General features: G+C 44.9%; 3 non-coding genes across 3 annotated transcripts; all 3 read right to left on the bottom strand.

The window, feature by feature from the left end:
- Positions 1-320: 320 nt before the first annotated feature.
- TRNAK-UUU (transfer RNA lysine (anticodon UUU)) lies at positions 321-393 on the bottom strand. The gene has a single exon. It is a non-coding gene; the product is annotated as a tRNA-Lys (tRNA).
- Positions 394-974: 581 nt separating this feature from the next.
- TRNAK-UUU (transfer RNA lysine (anticodon UUU)) lies at positions 975-1,047 on the bottom strand. Its single transcript has one exon. It is a non-coding gene; the product is annotated as a tRNA-Lys (tRNA).
- A 13,544-nt stretch (positions 1,048-14,591) lies between these two features.
- Positions 14,592-14,664, bottom strand: TRNAK-UUU (transfer RNA lysine (anticodon UUU)). The gene has a single exon. It is a non-coding gene; the product is annotated as a tRNA-Lys (tRNA).
- Between the last annotated feature and the right edge of the window lie 554 nt (positions 14,665-15,218).

Below are 15,218 nucleotides of genomic sequence, written 5' to 3'. Positions count from 1 at the left end.
AACTGTTTAAGCTTTTTTTCAAAACTCAATTCACTGCCACACAGATCATTAGGGCTGTGTAATGTCTCACATACTTGTACAGAGAAAAACAAAACAAGGATTCTTCGATTTCTGTGTGCTGTTTCTGAAAGACATCACAAATGCAAGTCTCCACCCACCAGCTCAGAGAAGACTGAAAGTTAGAGACAGACTCAACGGAGGGAAATAATGCTGGATACAAGTCATGTAATAACCAGAACAAGGGTTTATCCTCATGCACACTCAAGAATCACCTAAGAACAAAGTCAAGGTACGTGCTAGGTTTATGGTAAAATGCAAAGTGCCTGAACAGGGACTTGAACCCTGGACCCTCAGATTAAAAGTCTGATGCTCTACCGACTGAGCTACCCAGGCTCATGCAGAGCAGCCCATTTAGCACATTTATGAAGAATATCTCACTATGCATTTCGATGAACCTTCAGAGATGTTACTTTTTGCTTATGACTGTACACAAACAAAACCAAAGTCCGCACACATTCTGCCACAGAAAGCAAGTGCCAGGTTATATCTCCTGGTATTCTCTTTGGAGACAAAAGTGGGGAAAAAGAGTAAGGAGCATCGTGAAAGACAATAAGAATTGGCTAAGTATAGTCAGGTGCAGCTGCAGTATTAAGCAACTTTTTAAGCTTTTTTTCAAAACTCAATTCACTGCCACACAGATCATTAGGGCTGTGTAATGTCTCACATACTTTTACAGAGAAAAACAAAACAAGGATTCTTCGATTTCTGTGTGCTGTTTCTGAAAGACATCACAAATGCAAGTCTCCACCCACCAGGTCAGAGAAGGCTGAAAGTTAGAGACAGACTCAACGGAGGGAAATAATGCTGGATACAAGTCATGTAATAACCAGAACAAGGGTTAATCCTCATGCACACTCAAGAATCACCTAAGAACGAAGTTAAGGTACGTGCTAGGTTTATAGTAAAATGCAGGGCGCCTGAGCAGGGACTTGAACCCTGGACCCTCAGATTAAAAGTCTGATGCTCTACCGACTGAGCTACGCAGGCTTGTGCATAGCAGCACATTTAGCACATTTATGAAGAATATCTAACTATGCATTTCGATGAACCTTCAGAGATGTTACTTTTTGCTTATGACTGTACACAAATGTGGCGCCCTGGACAAGCCAGGGGCCACAGAGAACAACACCAACACATCCCACACTCCCAGCAGGCAAACCGAAGTCAGACACAAAACCCTTGTTGCCTTCTTCCAGGGGCTGATGTTCACACCAGGGGGTGGGCCAGGCGGTTGGCCACACCCACCGTGGAGTTCACAGTCCTGGAGGCGGGAAAAGCAGGCAGAACAGTGTTGGTAGTGAAAGTGGAAGAAGGGAAAGTAGTGAGAGAGGAGAAAAGTGACAGCTAAGCAGCCTGAAGTTTGTCCGGGTGTGTGGCCCGGACAGATCAGCAAGGTTGGCAGACGGTGGTGACCGTCTGCAGGAGTGGCCGATTGGAGTCTACCGTAAGGACCGGTGGCCCGGCGGTACCGGACCGGTACGCAAAGAGAAGCCAGCACCATCTGGCAGGGGCTTACGGACCCCGGCAAGGCTAGGAGTTGTCGTGAATTTGCCGAATTCTTTAGTGAAGGGAACCTCCTGGGTTTCCCAACAGCCAAGTCCCGACAGAAGGCAACAGTCGAACCAAGTGAGGGAGACACCGCCACCGCCAAGGCAACCGTTTCCCAGGGCCAGCGCCTGCGGGCAAAAGGGGCTCCTCCGGCCCATATCCAAGCCGGGGAGCGGGTTACCGGTGGGAACCCATTGGAACCGTACAAACTACTTAGGTGCAGGGAAAGGCAGTCACCATCAACCTGCCGGGAGAAAACAACACCGCAGCCGTCTGTGGGACCCGTCCATCCAGCCGTGTGTTTTACCGAGAACTGTGTCCTCATCATTGGCTGAGTGAGTACCACCGTGCCGTCCTGCACAGCGCTGCCCCCGCGACCCTGCACCTCACCAGGCCCCGTAACCTGCCATCCATCCCTACCCCATCACCGGGCCCCGGGACAACCCTACCCACGGAGGGGAGAACTAACAACCAAGCTGCTCCCTGTCACCGCTCCCGGGATCCCCGTCTAGAGCAGCGGTGGTGTCAACAATATCACCACAACCGTGGGTGGCGTCACGGACAATAATCAAAACCCCCACAATCAAAATCCCCTTTTCACTCACGAGCGAGGAACGCCGCTCGAGTCCCCGGGATCCGGCCCACCGCTCGAGCCACCACCGAGCAGCAGCGGCAGCCGCAGCACCAGCTGCGGCCGGACCTGAGCAGTGGGAGAGCGCAGCGTCCCCTCCGCCCGCTACACAAACAAAACCAAAGTCCGCACACATTCTGCCACAGAAAGCAAGTGCCAGGTTATATCTCCTGGTATTCTCTATGGAGACAAAAGTGGGGAAAAGGAGTAAGGAGCATTGTGAAAGACAATAAGAATTGGCTTAGGCTATGTGCCCACGGTGCTTTTTTTTTCAGTACAAAAAAAGCTGCTTTTTTCTGTGCTTCTTTTCATGCTTTCATGCTTTTTTTCATGCTTCTTTTCATGCTTTCATGCTTTTTTTCTTGCTTCTTTTCATGCTTTTTTTCTTGCTTTTTTACCTGCGTTTTTTCATGCTTTCATGCTTTTTTTCCTGCTTTTTTTCATGCTTCTTTTCATGCTTTTTTGTTACTATTGAATGCTTGTTTCAGCTCATTAAAGTTGGATATGAAAAAAAAGGTGTTCTGATATTATTTCCTTCTTCAACCCATTTTCTTCAATCTCCATTTTGGAATAAAACTGACAGGAAAATGATGACCCCTGAGACTCTTATGCTGCGCAGGCCATACCTATACCTGCTTATAATAATTGTGATGAATCTAGTGCGTCGTCGCAGAAGACAGGTAAACTAAAATCTATTTTTTTTTCTGTTACATTTTATAATCATGTGGTGTTTATAAAGTGTTTGGTTTTTTTAGGCTCTGTCTAGAAAACCAAGAAAAATGTGGGTACACCCAATGTTATCTGACCGTTCTGAAAAGGGTCATTTCCATGTTTTGTACATGGATTTAAGAAGGTAAGTTAAAAAACATTTACAAAGCTGCAATCGGATGTTAACATTTTTTTTTCATGTCCATATTTTTAATTTTTTTTTACAGCTATCCTGAGAAATTTATTTCTTTTTGTCGACTGACCATCCATGAATTTGATCGCCTGTTGAATATTTTAGAAGCAGAGCTAAAGTATTCTGACACGATTATGCGACAGGCGATCTCTCCTGAAGAGAGGCTGCTCATCACCTTGCGGTAAGTTTTTTTTTACGTGTAAAGAAATTTTTAAATGTACCGTATTTTTCGCTTTATAAGACGCACCTGATTACCCCAAAATTTGGTGAAGGAAAAGAGAATTTTTTTTTTTAATGTTAAATGGGGTCCATCTTATAATGCCAATGTCCGTCTAACAAATCATGTAGGGTATATGTCCCTCATAACCTTCCATCCTAAAATTAGCCCCCTTAATCTGGATATGGCCCCCTTATATTGAATATAGCCCCCTTGTGCTGGCACACGTTTCCTGTGCTGCCTATGGCCCCCTATGGATTGCACACGTCCCTCTGTGCTGCCTATGGCCTCCTATGGACTGCATATGTTCCCCTGTGCTGCCTATGGCTCCCTATGGATTGAACACGTTCCCCTTGTGTTAGATATGGCCCCCATGCTGCTGCCCATAGTAAAATAAAACACTCTTTCCTTACCTCATCCAGCGCTGATCTCCCTCCTGTCTCTCTCCGTGCTTCTGTTCCTCCACTTCCTGGTTCTCGGTGCGGTCATGTGATCGGCACAGCAGAGTGAGATCATCGCTGCGTGCCTGATCACAGTGGAAGCAGGGACATGGGGAGAAACGCTGGAGGGGGTAAGTAAAGCTTTTTTATTTTAGGATGAGCAGCAGCATAGGGGCCATATCTAACACAGGGGGAGGGCATGTGCCATCACAGGGGGCGCAGGCTCATATAATATGCACCGCTCCCCCAGCCCCTCACTGCGGTGCGGTTTCAGCACCACGGTGATGGACAGCGGCTGTGCATATTATATGAGCGGGAGCAGGAGATCCAACGCTGCCGCCCGCCCCCAGCAGCGCTCCAGAGCTGCCCCCACCTCCCCTGGACCCTGCAGTGTGTATATATATACCCCCCTTCCCCCCGTATATTCGGCTTATAAGACGCACCCCCTACTTTCCCCCAAAATTTGGGGGAACAAAAGTGTGTCTTATAAAGCAAAAAATACGGTATGTTTCCCCATTTATTAAAGGAAATACTGTATTGTTGAACCCTTTATCCTCTGGGTGATTGTAAAGTTATCTTTTGTTCCCTTTTTTTTTTTTTATTTGTTTCACAATCTTGCCATTGAGGGCTTTTGACAAAAACAATTTTTTTTAGCATGGTGTACTGTAAATGGAAATAAAATTACCACCATCGTACATGAGACTAGAGCTGCTGGGAGATCCCAAATTTCTGTAGGGTGATGATACCCAAACGGTTGGTTAAGTATATGATAGTGGCCAGTCAGACGTATATTTTTAGTTAGCTGAGGATCGATTTTCAGTGTGAGGTGCAGGTCCCTTGAACTGAGCGTGACTGCTGCATAGAAATACAAGAAAACTTGCTTGTTTCAGAAGATATGCTTGATAGTCCACGGATTGTGATGTTCCCTCATACAACTGAAACACCTGTGTAATTGTGTCCATAACTAAATTTTGTATTCCAATAATGATAAACTTTACTGTGCACTGCACTATTCTCAATATTATGTGTGCAGTAACATCATATAATTTTTAGGGGTGTATGTTGATTGATTTCCTTTTTATTTTTGGCCACAGGAGAGAGCTATGCATCACTGCACCTCCAATTTAGGGTAAATCCACCATTTCCAGAATTGTGAGGTGCACATGCAACGTGATCTGGCAGAAGTTGCAGCCCATGGTGATGCCTTCCCCAGCCGAGGAGACTTGGCTACAGGTTGCAGCAGGCTTTCAAAAAGTAGCCAACTTCCCCAACTGCATACGTGCCGTTGATGGCAAACATGTGAGGGTGCAGAAGCCACCGCGATCAGGATCACGCTTCTTTAATTATAAAAAAATTGTTTAAAAGAACAGAGAGTCCTCAGTGGTTGATACCTTTTAATGGCTAACTGAAAAGATGGTAATAATTGCAAGCTTTCGAGACTACTCAGGTCTCTTCATCAGGCATGGTATAACACAAAATCTGAAGAGTCACGTATTTATACACAACAGGACTTAGAATAGTGCAGTAAAAAAAAAAAAAAAAAAAAAAAAAGAACAAGTTATATGAAACAGAACTATCTCTATGGCAGGGGGACAAGCTGTTCTAGCCATAAATACTGCTGCAGTTCAGTGTGAAAGTTTTATTGTCCTTTGATAAGGGTCTGGTCCAGGGCTGTGACACGCTCGGATGGTCAGAGGAGCACATCTTTTAACTGATGTAAAAAGACATGAATCCATGAGACACATTCATTCCTTCTCTGAATGTGTCAAAGGTCATCATAAGTTTGTACTCCCATAGTCTCCTGTCTCTCTGGCTCCTCTGACCATCCGAGCGTGTCACAGCCCTGGACCAGACCCTTATCAAAGGACAATAAAACTTTCACACTGAACTGCAGCAGTATTTATGGCTAGAACAGCTTGTCCCCCTGCCATAGAGATAGTTCTGTTTCATATAACTTGTTCTTTTTTTTTTTTTTTTTTTTTTTTTTACTGCACTATTCTAAGTCCTGTTGTGTATAAATACGTGACTCTTCAGATTTTGTGTTATACCATGCCTGATGAAGAGACCTGAGTAGTCTCGAAAGCTTGCAATTATTACCATCTTTTCAGTTAGCCATTAAAAGGTATCAACCACTGAGGACTCTCTGTTCTTTTAAACAATTTTTTTATCTCTACTGGCTAACACGGTACAAAGATATATTTTACTTGTATCTTTAATTATAAGAAGTATTTTTCAGTGGACCTCATGGCGGTGGCTGATGCACATTACAAGTTTATTGCCATTGACGTTGGTGCTTATGGTAGTACGGGGGATTCTCGGGTGTTGCGAACATCACAGATTGGTCTTCAAATTCTTCAAGATTGCGGTACGCTCCCAGCCCCACGACCTTTGCCGGGTTCCACACATCCAGTTCCCTTTGTGATGGTATCGGATGAGGCCTTTCCCTTAATGCCAAACCTGCTGCGCCCATACCCACGGAGGGGACTGAATGCCCGGCGGAGGATTTTTAATTACCGGCTGAGTCGTGCACGCAAATATGTGGAGTGCACCTTCGGAATCATCAGCAGTCAGTGGAGGATCTTCCACTCAGCCATCCAGTTGGAAACAGGCACAGTTGACACTGTGATTAAGGCATGCTGTGTTCTCCACAACTATGCTCATGAGTACAGCACTGACATAGTTGAGGAGACACAGCTGCCAGCATTTAATCCAGTGCTCAACTTGTGTCCTGGACGGCCATCCAACTTGGGTGTCTCAGTGCGAGAGATCTTCACTGACTATTTCATGAGTCCAGAAGGTGTCGTGCACTGGCAGTACTCCTGTGTCGGTGAAGTGCAGCCTGATCAGGAGAGAAGTATGGAACTCCATTGAAAATTGATTACGTTATCAACAGAACACTGCAGTGCTTTGAACAGATGAATACGCCGGTTGTGAAGATGTTCAACAAAGTTGAAATCATAACACCTGTGATGAAAATTTCAAAAATAATGTTATGTACTTTAAACTTCAGCACTATCTGGATTGTATATAATTAATAACAATTCTTGTTTCAATAACCACACTGAAATTATTTATTTTGGAACATTAGAAAATTAATAAATTTGTTATTGGTTAAACATTGCTCTTGTATTTTTTTTTCGAACAGAAACTTTATAGGAGGTATAATATTGGTAATTTATTGGAATGTAATATGTAAACAAAAATGATCTTTCATAACTCAAAGTCACATTTTTAGTAGTCTTCCGTGTTCAGTGTTCCGGTTGTGGCTTCCGTCAGAATTTTGTCTAGCTGATGGTTTTGATGGAAGACCCAACGGGAACAGTGAACGGTGGACAAGACGTAAAGTGCAAACACAAAATTTAAATTATTGCTAACAATGCAAATGTAAAAATTTACCATATGACAAATATTAAAGTGCAAGAATAACATTTACCAAACAATGTGAAATTAGATGGACTGGAATGACTGAGATGAAAAGCCATAACCAGCAAGGCTTTCGGAGCGAAGGCCTACATTACTTGAGGGGCCAGATCTTTGGTTTCCTCCAGCAAACTGGGTTACCTCCCCACCTTCCATATAATTAGGGAATGTGCTGGGAAGTCTACCAATATTTACATTTTGATGTTGCACAGGTTCACCATATGCTGGCAAACTATAGCCTAGTCTGCCAGCATATGGCTGCTGCTGAAATCCTTGCCCTGTTCTGTTTATTGGTAGCCAAGCATTTTGTATTGCATTTACTACGTAGCCAAGTGAAGGCAATGGTGCCTGTGACTCATATGCATCCAAAAGGCTGTAAGCTGCAGCCATAAAGGAGGAATGCCTGTCTCGTGGCATTTCTCGCACACGAGTAGCTACCGAGTATGCAAAGTGGAGGAAGTTATCCTCCACCGTTGATCGCCTTAGAAGGCTGATTGCTTCTTCTGTGATGTCACTTTCATCTGCTTGCTTTAATTTTCCTCTTTTTCCTTTTGCCCTGCTGGTTTGGCCCTGTCTCCTTGCAGTATTTAGATTACTAGTAGGTAAGGTAGCTGCTGTACTGATGGCAGCTGTGGTTGCAGAGTTGGTAGAGGCTGTGCTGATTAGGTCGCTTGTTGATGGGCCTGCAACTGTGGAAGTAGTTGTGACTGCTTCGTCAGATGTAGCCCAAAAACAGCTGGGCTCTACATCGCTTTCCAACAAAGGTGAGCCCTCTGCACTCTCAAGAATTTCTTCTGACTCTGTGTTTGGTTTGGGAATATTCCCTGCAGTTCTGTTTAATAACCAGAAATAGATGTTAACAATACATATCAATTTATCATTGTGATTACAAGATTAGAAGGCTTGAAACTTACGGCCGCAATGTTCGGCTTGTCAGGGTGAATTGAAGTTCCTCAAAGTAGGCACATGTATTTTTTAGTGGTGACGAACTGCTACGATTTTGCTTGAGTAGCAATTGATTAAAACGATCACGCACGGATCGCCACCGTTTTCTGACGTCTTTCTCTAAAAAAATAACAAAACATTGTTTGTTTGCTTTCCATAACAAAAATAGTGTGAGTGGAAGGGAATAGATTGAAAGTTATAGACAATCCCTTCCAGAATAAAATTACATTTGAATTATATTTTAATTAAAAAAACATATCAACAGCCTTTGTCCATTCCTTTTTTAATTCTGGTGGAGGGATGTTCAGATAAATTTGTGACAAATTACTTACCAATTGTAATCTGTAGTTTCTCACTAGCTTCATCCCAGTGAGGGAACAAATCCCTACATACAGAGGTCCAGCCTCTTTTCTCGGGTTTGTTTTTGACTGTACCCATATGAAGCAGCATCCCACAAGTCTGGGAGATCCTCCACCTAAAATGAATATCCAAATGTCATTAGATACCATAAAGAAACATTACACCCAGACAATTACCATATTTTGTTCAGATTATAAGACACACTTTTCCTCCCAAATACTGGGGAGGAAATTGAGGGGTGCATGTTAAAATACGAATGTTGCTTACTGGGGGATGGTGAAGAGGAGTCACATTAGGCAGGGGCGTTGCTGCGGACTGTGCTGGGCTGCAGGCACTATTCTGTGCCGAAGCTGTAGGCGGTGAGGGCTTCAAATAATGACGCACAGTGTTGGCATGTGCGCAGATACAGCTCACGGCTCAAGATCTCATCTGTGCACGCGCCGTCTCCGGCCCAGTGATGTCCCAGCAGTGAACTTAACGAAAATGGTGCCCGGTGGTGGCGCGTGCGCAGATGAGATCTCAGGTTGTCATTGAGTCGAAAAGTCAATCTTCAAACATGCCGACTCTGGGCGCCATTTCTTTGAATTGCATATTAAGTCTCTATATAATGACCATTTAAACATACCTAGGAAAGCAACAAAAAGGATTTCAATACACTTTTTCCATCAAGAAAAACAAGTCCTCAAAAAATTCCCTTAAAAATTACATTTTATTCCATAATATAATAAAAGCTAGAAGAACAGTTTATAAAATTTAAGCAAGGGGTCCAAACCTGGACACAGGAACAGGTTTGGACCCCTTGCTTGAATTTTATAAACTGTTCATCTAGCTTTTATTATATTATGGAATAAAATGTAATTTTTAAGGGAATTTTTTGAGGACTTGTTTTACTTGATGGAAAAAGTGTATTGAAGTCATTTCTTTGAAGTCCGCTCTGCCAACATCTTCAGAATGGCCCGTGCCTCACCGCCCACAGCAAGTGCACATGAATACATAGGGATGCAAAGGGGAATATAGAAGTGTGTGCATGTAGGTATGTTTGTCAGTCCAAACAAGCAGAGAAGTTAGACTGAAATAAAGACCGACAACACAACCTAGCCTCAATTTAGGCATGAGAGACGGTACTCACTATATTAAACCCTTAACGACCTAGGACGTACTGGTATGTCCTAAATCATTAAGGGGTAATCACTGCTGGCTGCAGTTTTGAACTACAGACGTGTGTATCAGGCGATAACAGTAATGTTTGGTATTTAGGAACTCATACCGGTCTGAGGCATCACACCAACACATCACTTTTACCATTCAGTGAACACGGTGAATACAATACCCCCAAAACAATCATGCAATCACATTTTTTTTTGCACTTTTCCCGGACTTAGAATTTAGCCATTTTCAAATACACTACATGGTAAAACCTCATGGTTTCACTCACAAGTATATATCTCGTCACACAAAAAAAAGACCCTCACATGGCAAGAATTAGACCCTCACATGGCAAGATTAGAATTTAACCATTTTCAAATACACTACATGGTAAAACCTCATGATTTCACTCACAAGTATATATCTCGTCACACAAAAAAAAGACCCTCACATGGCAAGATTGACAAAACAATAAAAAAGTATCAGCTGTCTGAAGAAGGGGAGCAAAAAACAAAAAATAAAAATGTAAAATCGCTTGGTGGTTAAGGAGTTAAAGGGAACCTGTCAGGTGCGATATGCACCCAGAACCATGAGCAGTTCTGGGTGTATATTGCTAATCCCTGCCTAACTGTCCCTGTATACACTAGCATAGATAAATTTCTAAATATTGTTTATTATATGCAAATGAGGCCATGGACTAGTCACACGGGCGTTACTTCCCCTAGTTAGTCATCCTCGTTAGCACGCCCACAGTGGTGTAATAACATACTAATGAATATGCAGCGACGCCACATATACCTCACTCTTGATGGCGGCTGGCTAAGGATGGATATGTACTATATATGATCAGGAGTCCCAATATTTCTGGTCATGCACACTATACCTCACTGAAGCCAGGAAGCTTACACCCAGCATTAGTTTAGTGTGCATCTGTGGTGCCCTGGCCTAGCCAGGTCGTCACAGATAAAACACAAACACCCCCACCCCCATCAGACAGGGACAACAGCCAAGCAAAGATCCTTGTTGCCTCCGTCTGATGTCCACACCAGGTGGGGCGGAGCCAAGCGGTTGGCTCCACCCACCAAGGCGTTCACAGGCCTGGAGGCGGGAAAAGTGACAGCTCAGAGTTCAGTGTTGAGCAGTGAAGAGTGAGGAGTGAACACTTGGGTGTCTGGGTTTGTGGCCCAGGCACTGACAGCAAGGTTGGCAGACGGTGGTGGCCGTCTGCAGGAGTGGTGGAGCAACGCGGAACCGTAGGACCGGGGACGGGCGACGGCCCGCCGGTACCGACCGGGGAGCGAAGTGAAGCCAGCACACACAGGCAGGGCCATTGGACCCCGACCAGGCTTGGAGCCTCCGTCAATAGTCAGATCCGAATGTGACTGGAACCCCAGGGGTTTCACAACAGCGAAAGTCCCGATTGAAGGCAACCGCCCACACCGTGAGGGTATACAGCTACCGCCTAAGGCTAGAGACCCAAGGGCCAGCGCCTACGGGCAAACGGGCTCCTCCGGTACCTATACACCGGGGAGCGGACTACCGTTGGGAATCCATAGTAGTCAGAAGAAGAACATCAAGGTGCAGGGAAAGACAGCCGACATCACCTGTCCGGGGAGAGACACTGCAGCCAGTTGCGGGACCCGTCCATCCAGCCACTTGGTTTACCGAGGACTTTTTACCTTTCTTGCTGAGTGAGTACACCCGTGCCATCCGGCACCGCGCCGCGCTGTCCCTGCAACTCTGAACCTCACCAACCCTGCCTCCCCGTCACATCATCGGACCCCGGGACCACCGACCCCTACCCACGAAGGGGGAAAACAACATCCCAGCTGCTCCCTACCATCGCTCCCGGGATCCCCGTCACCAGCAGTGGTGGTGCCTATCTTCACCACGACCCGTGGGTGGCGTCACGGACTAAATTCCCCAAACCAACCACCCCTTTCACTCATGGGCGAGGAGCGCCACTCGAGTCCCCGGATCCGGCCCACCGCTCGAGCCTCCGAGCAGCCATCTCAGCAGCGCCGGACCCGAGCGTTAGCAAGCGCAGCGCAGTGGCGTCCTCCCTGCCCGCGACATATCCATCCTCCGGCATCTGCCATAAACAGTGAGGTGTGTGGTGTCCCTGCACATTCATTAGCGTGTTAGTACGCCCACAGAGGTGTGCTAACAGGGGTCTGACTAGCCAGGGGAAATAACACCCTTGCAACAAGTCAGTGACAGCATTAGCATATAATAAATAATATTTAGAATTACTTTTTCTAAAAATCTCTTTATTAATGGGACAGTTAGGCAGAGATTAGCAATATGCACTCAGAACTTCTCATGGTTCTGGGTGCATATTGGACCTGATAGGTTTCCTTAGGGTATGTGCGCACGTTGCTTTTTACCTGCTTTTTTGCTGCTTTTTCTTCTGCGCTGTTTAATGCCAAAATGGATGTGTTCTTCTATTCAAGCAAAGTCTATGGGAATTTGGGTTTCTTGTTCACACTATGTTGTTCAAAATGCTGCCTTTTTGTGGCAGAACTTTGGTCAAAAACTCAGCTTTGCAGTGCAAAACCCAAATGGCAAAAACAATTGACATGTTGCTTCTTTGAAAAGCTGAGTTTTTGACCAAAGTTCTGCCACAAAAAGGCAGCATTTTGAACAACATAGTGTGAACAAGAAACCCAAATTCCCATAGACTTTGCTTGAATAGAAGAACACATCCATTTTGGCATTAAACAGCGCAGAAGAAAAAGCAGCAAAAAAGCAGGTAAAAAGCAGGTAAAAAGCAACGTGCGCACATACCCTTAGAGGCTCATTCTGTTGCACTAGTGCGGTGGTAAACAGGATAATAATTGGAGTTGCTGTCAGCTGGGTAGTCTAAGCTAGCATCAAGCCCAATGGTTATATTAATGTCAAGCCATCTATCAGACACCTGACATTAATAAGCTATTATTTTTAGCAATAACAATACAAACAAATTTGACAAGTCTTTTATTTGAATAATAAAAAAAACAAAAAAAACAATGACTGACGTAATTCAATGTATGTCCCACAATGTCTCAGAATCAGTCATCCTGGCTATGTAGATTCCTTCATAGAAGAAAGCCACATAGCCCCTGTCAGCTGATGTTTCCTTATCTCCCAGTGTTTACAGCCTTTCTGTGGGAAACCCTGCTGACTCACAAGGTGAGCACAGTCCATGCAGGAGCATTAGGGTACCGTCACACTTTAGCGACGCAGCAGCGATCCCACCAGCGATCTGACCTGTCAGGATTGCTGCTGCGTCGCTACATGGTCGCTGGTGAGCTGTCAAACAGGCAGATCTCACCAGCGACCAGTGACCAGCCCCCAGCCAGCAGCGACGTGCAAGCGATGCTGCGCTTGCACGGAGCCGGCGTCTGGAAGATGCGGACACTGGTAACTAAGGTAAACATCGGGTATGGTTACCCGATGTTTACCTTAGTTACCAGCGCACACCGCTTAGCGTGTGCAGGGAGCAGGAGCCGGCACTGGCAGCGTGAGAGCTGCGGAGGCTGGTAACGAAGGTAAATATCGGGTAACCACCTTGGTTACCCAATGTTTACCTTGGTTACAGCTTACCGCAGGCTGTCAGATGCCGGCTCCTGCTCCCTGCACATTCAGGATTGTTGCTCTCTCGCTGTCACACACAGCGATGTGTGCTTATCAGCGGGAGAGCAACAATAAAAAAACGAGTTACCGGGTTTGCTGGAGATCCCCCGCTGGGATGAACTCTTCCCCTTGTGACGTCAGCAGGGTTCCCTGCAAAGATGTGACGCGGTAAAACACCGCGAGAATACTGAATGCCTGCTGCACTGTCTATGCCACATAAGTGCAGGGAACCCCCGCTGACGGTACAAGCTGAAGAATTCATCTCTGTGCACGGATCTCCAGGAAACACCAGTGAGCCTCCTCCATGCACCTTGTGCCATCAGCGGGGTTCTCTGCAGAGACGTGTGGATGTAAAACACCGTGAGACCTCGGAATAGATGCTTGGACTGGCTCGGGGGCAGGACGGCAGACATGGAAAAAGTTTGTGGAGTTAAGTGGTGTGTGTGATGATGGGGGGAAAGTGGAAATTGACCGAGTGGATGTATGGAGAGCGTGTGTGTGTGTACACGTACCAGCTGAATTAATTTCTTCACATTTATGTTCATTCGATTGTACCACGACATGGTAGCTTATTCTTTTCTTTCTTCTTCTATCGTCTCCAAAATAGTGTACTCTTGTTCCTCTTCCTCTGACCTCACATCCTGCCTTTCTATTTTTGTTATAAAAAACGCCCAAACGCATAAAATAAAGCAATGTGGGCATTACACATGCGTTTTTTCCTGCTTTTTTCCACTACTCCATTGAAGTCAATTGGTGAAAAAAGCAGGAAAAAATGCTAAAACAATTGACATGTTGCTTCTTTTTTCAGCAAGAAAAAAAGCAACTGAAAAAGAAGCAACGTGGGCACAGCAAGTTCCGATTCTCATAGACTTTGCTGGGATGCTTTTTCCTTGCTTTTATTGATTAAAAAAAGCAATGAAAAACGCTAGAAAAAACGCTATAAAAACGCCCTATGGGCACAAGGCCTAAGTATAGTCAGGTGCAGCTGCAGTATTAAGCAACTGTTTAAGCTTTTTTTCAAAACTCAATTCACTGCCACACAGATCATTAGGGCTGTGTAATGTCTCACATACTTTTACAGAGAAAAACAACACAAGGATTCTTCAATTTCTGTGTGCTGTTTCTGAAAGACATCACAAATGCAAGTCTCCACCCACCAGCTCAGAGAAGACTGAAAGTTAGAAACAGACTCAACGGAGGGAAATAATGCTGGATACAAGTCATGTAATAACCAGAACAAGGGTTACACTCAAGAATCACCTAAGTACGAAGTCAAGGTTCGTGCTAGGTTTATGGTAAAATGCAAGGCGCCTGAACAGGGACTTGAACCCTGGACCCTCAGATTAAAAGTCTGATGCTCTACCGACTGATCTACCCAGGATCGTGCATAGCAGCACATTTAGCACATTTATGAAGAATATCTCACTATGCATTTCGATGAACCTTCAGAGATGTTACTTTTTGCTTATGATGGTACAGAAACAAAACCAAAGTCCGCACACATTCTGCCACAGAAAGGAAGTGCCAGGTTATATCTCCTGGCATTCTCTATGGAGACAAAAGTGGGGAAAAGGAGTAAGGAGCATCGTGAAAGACAATAAGAATTGGCTAAGTATAGTCAGGTGCAGCTGCAGTATTAAGCAACTGTTTAAGCTTTTTTTCAAAACTCAATTCACTGCCACACAGATCATTAGGGCTGTGTAATGTCTCACATACTTGTACAGAGAAAAACAAAACAAGGATTCTTCGATTTCTGTGTGCTGTTTCTGAAAGACATCACAAATGCAAGTCTCCACCCACCAGCTCAGAGAAGACTGAAAGTTAGGGCTAAGCCCTAATCGGACTGAGAAAACAATCGCAGCATGCTGCGATTGTAAGCTGAGTCTCTTTCTCTCGCACCCATTCAAGTGAATGGGGCGAGAGAAAAATCGCACT

The sequence above is a fragment of the Anomaloglossus baeobatrachus genome, chromosome 1 (assembly GCF_048569485.1).
Source record: "Anomaloglossus baeobatrachus isolate aAnoBae1 chromosome 1, aAnoBae1.hap1, whole genome shotgun sequence".
Taxonomy (NCBI): Eukaryota; Metazoa; Chordata; class Amphibia; order Anura; family Aromobatidae; genus Anomaloglossus; species Anomaloglossus baeobatrachus.
The sequence above is the reverse complement of the archived record's forward strand: the minus strand, read 5'-3'. Positions and strand labels throughout refer to the sequence as shown.